The 7,652-nt window shown below is 36.7% G+C and overlaps 1 protein-coding gene across 1 annotated transcript in view; it reads left to right on the plus strand.

The window, feature by feature from the left end:
• LOC107703288 (diacylglycerol kinase zeta-like) overlaps window positions 1-7,652 on the plus strand; it is a 96,170-nt gene that overhangs the window by 37,794 nt on the left and 50,724 nt on the right. The window lies entirely within an intron of this gene.

A 7,652-nucleotide genomic window follows, 5' to 3' on the forward strand; every position in this document is an offset into this window, starting at 1 on the left:
CAAAATTCGGAATAATTTGTAATATATAATTATTCACGGTATTTAGAAGTGCCCACAATAACAATATCGTGCATATTAATTACCGTGATATATCGCATTACCGAATACAAGTCTACAATACAAGTCTATTCGTGACACAGGCCTATTTATCTAACATGGATGAATCTCTAACTGCTGCAATAGCGTAAAACTCTCCTGACATTTTAATAACAATTACAAAAGAATAAAATAAAGCATATTTCGTTACCTTTTTAAACTGGGAAGGGTTCAATTTGAGCAGATGATTTTACCATCACTGTCATCATCAGAGCGCACTTCCACAGTACATTCAGCATTTGGCTCATATTCGTGATCTCAACCATATTCTCAAAACCATCATTTTCAATGGCTTCAAAATCAATATTTTGATCACTGGCAGTTTATTCACCATATGCACCATCAAATGACAGTGACATTTATATTTCATTGCATACAGTAACTGCTCTGCACTAAAACCATTCAAACCAGTTACATTTTTGGTGATGATATTCTTTTGTTTTATGCCTACGTTAATTATGACTGAAACATCACATTGTCATTGTGTATCAAACAGTGCCACCTCAAGGAATAAAGATGCATTGTACGTATTGAGTCATCAGATATATAGATATAGAATATTCAGACTGCACTTCTCCAGTACATTCAGCATCTGGCTCAGACTCGCGATCTCAAAACTATCATTTTCAACATCTTCAAAAACAACATTTTGATCACTATTCACCACATCCACCATCAAATGGCAGATTGTGTACAGTAATTGCTCTGCAGTAAAGCCATTCAAGCCAGTTCAATTTTTGCAGATGATATTATTTATTTTATGCCTGCGGTAATTATGAGTGAAATATCACATCATTGTGTATCAAACAGTGCCACTTTGAGGAATAAAGGTGAATTGCACTTATTGAGTCATCTGACATTTAATTATTGTTGTGCAGGAAAAATATACTTACACTATCACATACCTCAGGCACTAGTGACCCTATTCACTTTTTACAAAAATAAAAAAAACTACTGCAACTGAAATTATTTGATCATTTTTTGTTATATTGTTTAGAAGGAATAGATTGAGGAATATTAAGAAGGTTGATGTTTGACTTTAAGAAATGAATGAAGGAGAGGGTAGTCAATGACGTCCCGGGTCGCTAAAGACCCGAAGTATGCATTTAAGGGATAATAATCATTGAAAAAATGTTTCACTGACTATATATAATTAAAAATATTTTACAATTAAAATATTTAACATTCAATCTTTCCTGCTGTCACGGAGCAGTCCGGCGACATGACAAAGAAAGTTGATCCTGATTGGTCCTCTTGTGTGCATTCGAAGTGCTGATTGGCTCACAGATAGAACCTTATAGAACCAAGTTAGAGTGCAACTTTGTAGATAGATTTTTTTTTTTTTTAAATAAAAAGTCCTAAAATGTACACAACTTAAAAAAAAAAAACATCACATAATGTAAATAAGTTGGGTGGGGTGGTCTGAATATTATGATGGGTAGGAATGATAAAAGGTATAGTAATCCACCACTTACTATAACTATTAATGATATGAATAACTTTGTTAGAAGATTTGATACTGAGGTTAGCAGTCTTAATTGTGATAGTATTTGTCAGACCTTCCCATATTGCTCCCCTATTAATTTGTCAGAGTTAGAAGTGGTTGCTTCCATTTCTAAGATGGTGAAGCCGAGGGGCCTGATGGAATTCGTGGCAAAGTGTTAAAGAGTTGCTGTCACCAGCTGAAATGTATAATAATGAGGTTATTCCAGTCTTTGTTGCAAGCTGGAACTGTACCTTCCTCGTGGAAAAAACGTGATAATCCCGGTACCTAAGGGGCCTTCAAAATTCTGTTACTTAAAACTATGGAAAGGACCCTTGTTAAACATCTAATGTCATCTGTCTGCTCAAATATTGATCCATTGCAGTTTGCATATAAATGAAATAGGGGCACTGATGATGCTGTGCTAACTGTGATGAATTGTAACTCATCATTTGCAAAATCCAAATGCATATGCAAGAATCCTGTTTCTAGATTTTACATCGGTATTTAACACAATGAGGGTTGATATTTTGTTAGAATGGTTGGTATCTATGGGAGTTAATGGGTATCTGGTACCATGGATTAAAGACTTTCTATTGCTTCATACACAGAGGGTATGGTACAATGCAGTTGTCAGATAAGTGACGTGACGTGAGACCAAGTATGGTGACCCATACTTGGAATTAGTGCGCTGCATTTAACCCATCCTAAGTGCACACACACAGCAGTAAACACACACACACCGTGAACACACACCCGGAGCAGTGGGCAGCCATTTGTGCTGCGGCGCCCGGGGAGCAGTTGGGGGTTCGGTGCCTTGCTCAAGGGCACCTCAGTCGTGGTATTGAAGGTGGAAGAGAGCGCTGTACATTCACTCTCCCCACCTACAATCCCTGCCGGTACGAGACTCGAACCCGCAACCTTTGGGTTACGAGTCCGACTCTCTAACCATTAGGCCACGACTTCCAGATGAATGCATTGTTGCAGTTGTGCCTGTAATGATAGATAGTATATAACAATATATAGATAGTATACTGAGTTTTGTGGATAACATTAATTATATTTTTTTAAAAAGTGCATGCACCATCTGTTTTTAATACAGAGAATCAGTAGGTTTGGAGTGAGTCAGAACATACTGGAGATCGTTGGTTGAGAGCGTGCTGACCTATAACTTAATCTCTTGGTATGGGCACCTCAACTGTAAGCAGAAAAATACTTTGGCAAGGGTCACTAGTATAGCCAGCAAAATCACTGGCAGAACGCAGAGTAATTTAGGCGAGGTGTACACTTCAAGATGTGTTGAAAAAGCAGAGTGTATTCTAAAAGATTCTACTCAACCGCTGTATGACCAGTTTGTTGGGAGACGCTTTTTAATGCCTAGACTAAAGAGAAATAATTACAAAAGATCCTTTGTACCTACATGCGATTGGATATATTAATCAAAAGGTTAAGTGATTGGGTTATGGTGGTTTTTATTTTTGTGTTGTTTGGTATCCATGTGTTTGTGTCTGGTATTGCTGTGTGTTCAAAGACAAATTTCAACCATGGTTGACAATAAAGTTGTATTGCATTGTATAATAGTGTAATAGGTATGCATTCCTTTGTTTTAGAATGAACAAATAAAAAGACTTTTTGGCCAATTTTTGTGGTTTTAAAATCTGTGGTGAGTGACTAGAGGTGACCAAGGTTTCACTGATATTTTGGCCAACAAACACTCGCCTGAAAATGTTCTATCTTTTATTATTTTTGCGGTATTGTTTGCATTTTGCACCTGTTACCAGATGCATTTTGTGTGTTATTTTTGGTGAACAGTGTAATAGGTATGCATTCCTTTGTTTTAGAATGAAAAAATAAAGACTTTTTGGCCAATTTTTGTGGTTTTAAAATCTGTGGTGAGTGACTAGAGGTGACCAAGGTTTCACTGATATTTTGGCCAACAAACACTCGCCTGAAAATGTTCTATCTTTTATTATTTTTGCGGTATTGTTTGCATTTTGCACCTGTTACCAGATGCATTTTGTGTGTTATTTTTGGTGAACATGGTCAGGTAAATGGCAGCATCAGAGATTCAGACAGCTTCAGAATGCAATGTCCATGTTTTGATGTTCACTGTACCGCACTGGTTTTTGTTTACATAAAAGATCCAAGTACATATGCTCTGTATTTACAGTAAAGAGACATTCACTTACTGGGAATCAGTTGGACAAAACCTGTTTGTGGTCTAATTATGGTGCACAATTGAACTAAAATTGTGCCACACAGAAACTTAAGGCCCCCCTGTGGTTTTCCACCAAAATAAAAGCTTAAAAGTTTTAATGCTTAAAGACACTAAAACACTTAAATATTTAAGAAATAATTGACAGCGGGCTGTTGAATTATATAAAAATATGGCACGCCTGAGGTGGTAAAGCATCATTTTAGAGCTAGTAACGGAGACGAGAGAAAGAGCGAGAGCATGTGTGAATTACCTCAGTCTGTGCGGATCTCAACAGTGTTCGGCAACTTCAGTGGCGCTGACAACAAATTTCTGACATTACAAGAAATAACAAGTAACAGCACAGTTATTACAATACTAATATTTTTCTGTCTTTAATTTTATTACTAGAGTTAATTAAAATGAATTATAATAAAAACGTATTGTTTTATAATATTATATTTAAATTGCTTAGATTCCTAAAATCAACAGTGTGAGTGTAGTTGTGGCAAAGAAAAATGGCAAAGGCAAAGACACTTTTTCCCACTCTGCTCACTCTGGACACTGAAAAGGACTGAGAACGTTCTTGTAGAGAGTTTATCCAAGTTTGAATACTCGTAAAGTAACTCTTTTTATTGCCATCAATGTGTGGTCTCTTTTCTTTTGCCTGGATGTTTTAGCAGCAGCAATATGAGATGATTTCATATTGAGATTAAATGTTTACGTGGTTCAAATCATTTGCAGTATATGACAAAATAATCACAATACATTTTTTGGCCCAATCATGCAGCCCTAGTGTATCTGTACCCTGAACAATGTAAGAAAACTGTTGCCGAATTCTTGTACCGCTCTCTCTCTGGAGTGTCGTTGACCCTGTCTGTATGAGTTTTTGTGACTCAGAGCTAAAAATATCTGTACCTTTTGTGTTCTTTCTGAATTCATTTCATGCTCTTTAGTTTAATGAGTCAAGTTTCCAGTTACAAGTTGGTCTAACAACAACCTTACCTTACATGAGTCACCAAAACCTAACTGCCTGTCTCTCTCGCCCTCTCTTTCTCTGCTGACTTCAGCCCACAGGCCTCTGAGCGATATAACTGTTGAGTGTGTGTTGAACAGACCCTCCACCCTTTCTTTCTCTCTGTGCCTCCACCTCTCTGTTCCTCTGTTGGAGTGCAGTGATATAGTGTATATAGTACGAGAGTATGACAGTAGATGAAATATCAGCTCATTATATAAGACCAGTAACACATTTTGGGATATTTGTGACAGACAGACTAGCAGTTTGCATAAACATAAACTATCATAATATGAAAAATGACTGTGTTTTCTTATTAAAAACAAAGGTGGGTGCATTTCATATAAAAATGGAATAGAATATTATAGCATATAAAAAGAAAACCGGAAAGGAAGGAGCAGATGGAAATAGCGAGGATATGCTCATAGTTCCATCTAAAGACCTAAGGTCACAGTAACTGAGATCTGTACTAATCTTTGTTTGGTCATTTTACTTTTATAGCCTTTCCTCTTTGCAAACTCTCTACTCTGAAAATATGTTAGAATTTGTATGTTACTGGTTTGGATTTAATCATGAACAGTTACAGTATAAGTGGATTATTACAATAGGGCACAATTTGCAATCTGTGTATTCGATAGTCTTGATTCAAGTCTGCAATTCAGTCAGACCCACCCCTACTTACTGTAAAGACCACACAACCACACAAGGCCAAGTAGTACATTTCTTGACCTTTTGTCAGCTCTTGAATACTGACCTCAATTTCCTTTCAGAGCACAGTTCACACGGTGGTACATAAGAATCGTCACCTGAAGACATTGGCACTGAAGACATAGACACAGATTTTACAGCAGCTATCATCTTCACATGTAATTATTCAGCAGATTTCTTTAGGAACTAAAGAGCATTTTTAGAAATCCTTAGCAACGAACTTAAATCACAAAGCATTTTTGAATTGCTTGGAGTAATCAATAATAAATGTTATTGAAAGGGGCTGCTCTGATCAGTAAGAGAGTACATCACAGACTTGGCAGTGTTATTATCATGCAAATGACAGTATAATATACTAGACATTCTCTTGTAGTCTCTTACAGTATACTTTTGTAGCCTTTATCCATTACATTATAAAAGATGCAGTAGCACTAGTGTCGTCCGCCAGGAAAGCACATGGCTGTCACTTTAAAATCTTACTTAAATGGACTGTGACAGTAGGCGCGTTTCCATTACAGATTTGCGCAAAACTTTGGCGATATTTTATTAATGTCGATAAAAAAGTATTGCGAAATGACGGCGTTTCCATTAACCAATTTGCGATATATGGGCGTTTTTGTGAAATTGACGCGTTTCTATTAGATGTATTTTCAATTCGCAATTTCAGTTTGCGCAATTTGAAGGGTAATGGAAACGCGCCTAGTGTCATGGTTATATTCGTGGACTTCTGTTTATGGAAAATGCGTATTTACAGTATGAATTATTCTGCTCCTATCCTTTATTTGAATTACAGAATAATATGTCAAGTCGTGGTGTATTTCGACAAACAGTTACTCACTGGTGACCTTTAGCAGTGTGGGAATCTGATAGCAGGCCTGTGATCTCACATGGCTTATGAAACTTCAAGTTCAAGCAAGATCAAACTGTGGTGCTTGAGTTATGCACATCTTTTTTAAAAGGCTGTAGAAATGAATCCACACACTTCCAGTGTTGCATAAACTCTGTAGTACTTAATTTGTCAGTTTTTCATTAGATTCCACTGTTTTTATTGCCTGTTTTTGAATATAGAGAACCTGTATAGTACACTGTTTCACAGCAAGAAGCATCTATTTCATTATATTATCCTATGTGGTTCATTGGAGAGTCATGTGGGTGGTCTTTTCATATGAAAATGTACTAAATAGAATAATTGATTATGAGCATTAATCCCATTTTATTCATTAAGTGTTCAACATCACATTTAGTGCCCGTAAACTTCACATTCTTCACTGAAGGCGCAGCATACTGACAGCACAATAGAACAGGAGAGCAATAATTCTGACTTAATATATTTTGATCAGTAATTCTTGTTAGGCAGTAGCCTATTATTTCTTGTTAGACAAATGGTAAGCAAGCATTGCTTATATTCACCAATTTTTGCCCAATGTATTGCATAGTCTACATAGATGCATTCACTATATTTGTTTTCATAGCCTTCAAATTGCATATTGTTTGGAGGACAACACTGGGTAGTATGTAGTGAATAATATTTAGATTTTTATAATAATTGACAGATTAATCAATTATCAAAATAAGTAGTGAATATTGCTTTTTGAGTATTGATGCAGAATTCAGGCAAGGGTGTTAGTATTTGTGAGCCTGGTGGCCTGTTAGTTTTTGAGGTTGATTGAGGTTTAAAGAGAGACTTCCCATAGAAATCCTTTTCAACTCACTGAAATTACAATTCTGTCCTCATTTACTCACTCTCATGTAGTTCCAAACCTGTATGACACTTTTTTTTTTCTGCGGAACACAGAAGATTTAAAAAAAAATGTCTGAAGTGTTTTGTGCATACAGTGAAAGTCAATGGGGTCTAGGCTTGCCGCGATAGATGGTGTTTTCGGTTATACCGGTGTTAAGCCACAACACCGGTTATGTCATTTGCCTACCGCGGCACCACTCCCCACCGTCGTTTTGATTTTTTTATAGTAACAAAAATCATTTAGCCTAGTTCAGTTAGAGGACAGACACTTTTAAAAACTAAACGCTCAATGCAGCGTCCCGAACCGTGCGCAAACGACAGTGCACCACGGAGCAGGAGTCAAATTTTATTTATCACATGAGGAGAGTGAGTCGAGCTGACTGACAAGAGTGAGGTGAGAAAGACAAGACGATGG

The sequence above is a fragment of the Sinocyclocheilus anshuiensis genome, unplaced genomic scaffold, assembly GCF_001515605.1.
Source record: "Sinocyclocheilus anshuiensis isolate Anshui unplaced genomic scaffold, SAMN03320099.WGS_v1.1 scaffold947, whole genome shotgun sequence".
NCBI lineage: Eukaryota > Metazoa > Chordata > Actinopteri > Cypriniformes > Cyprinidae > Sinocyclocheilus > Sinocyclocheilus anshuiensis.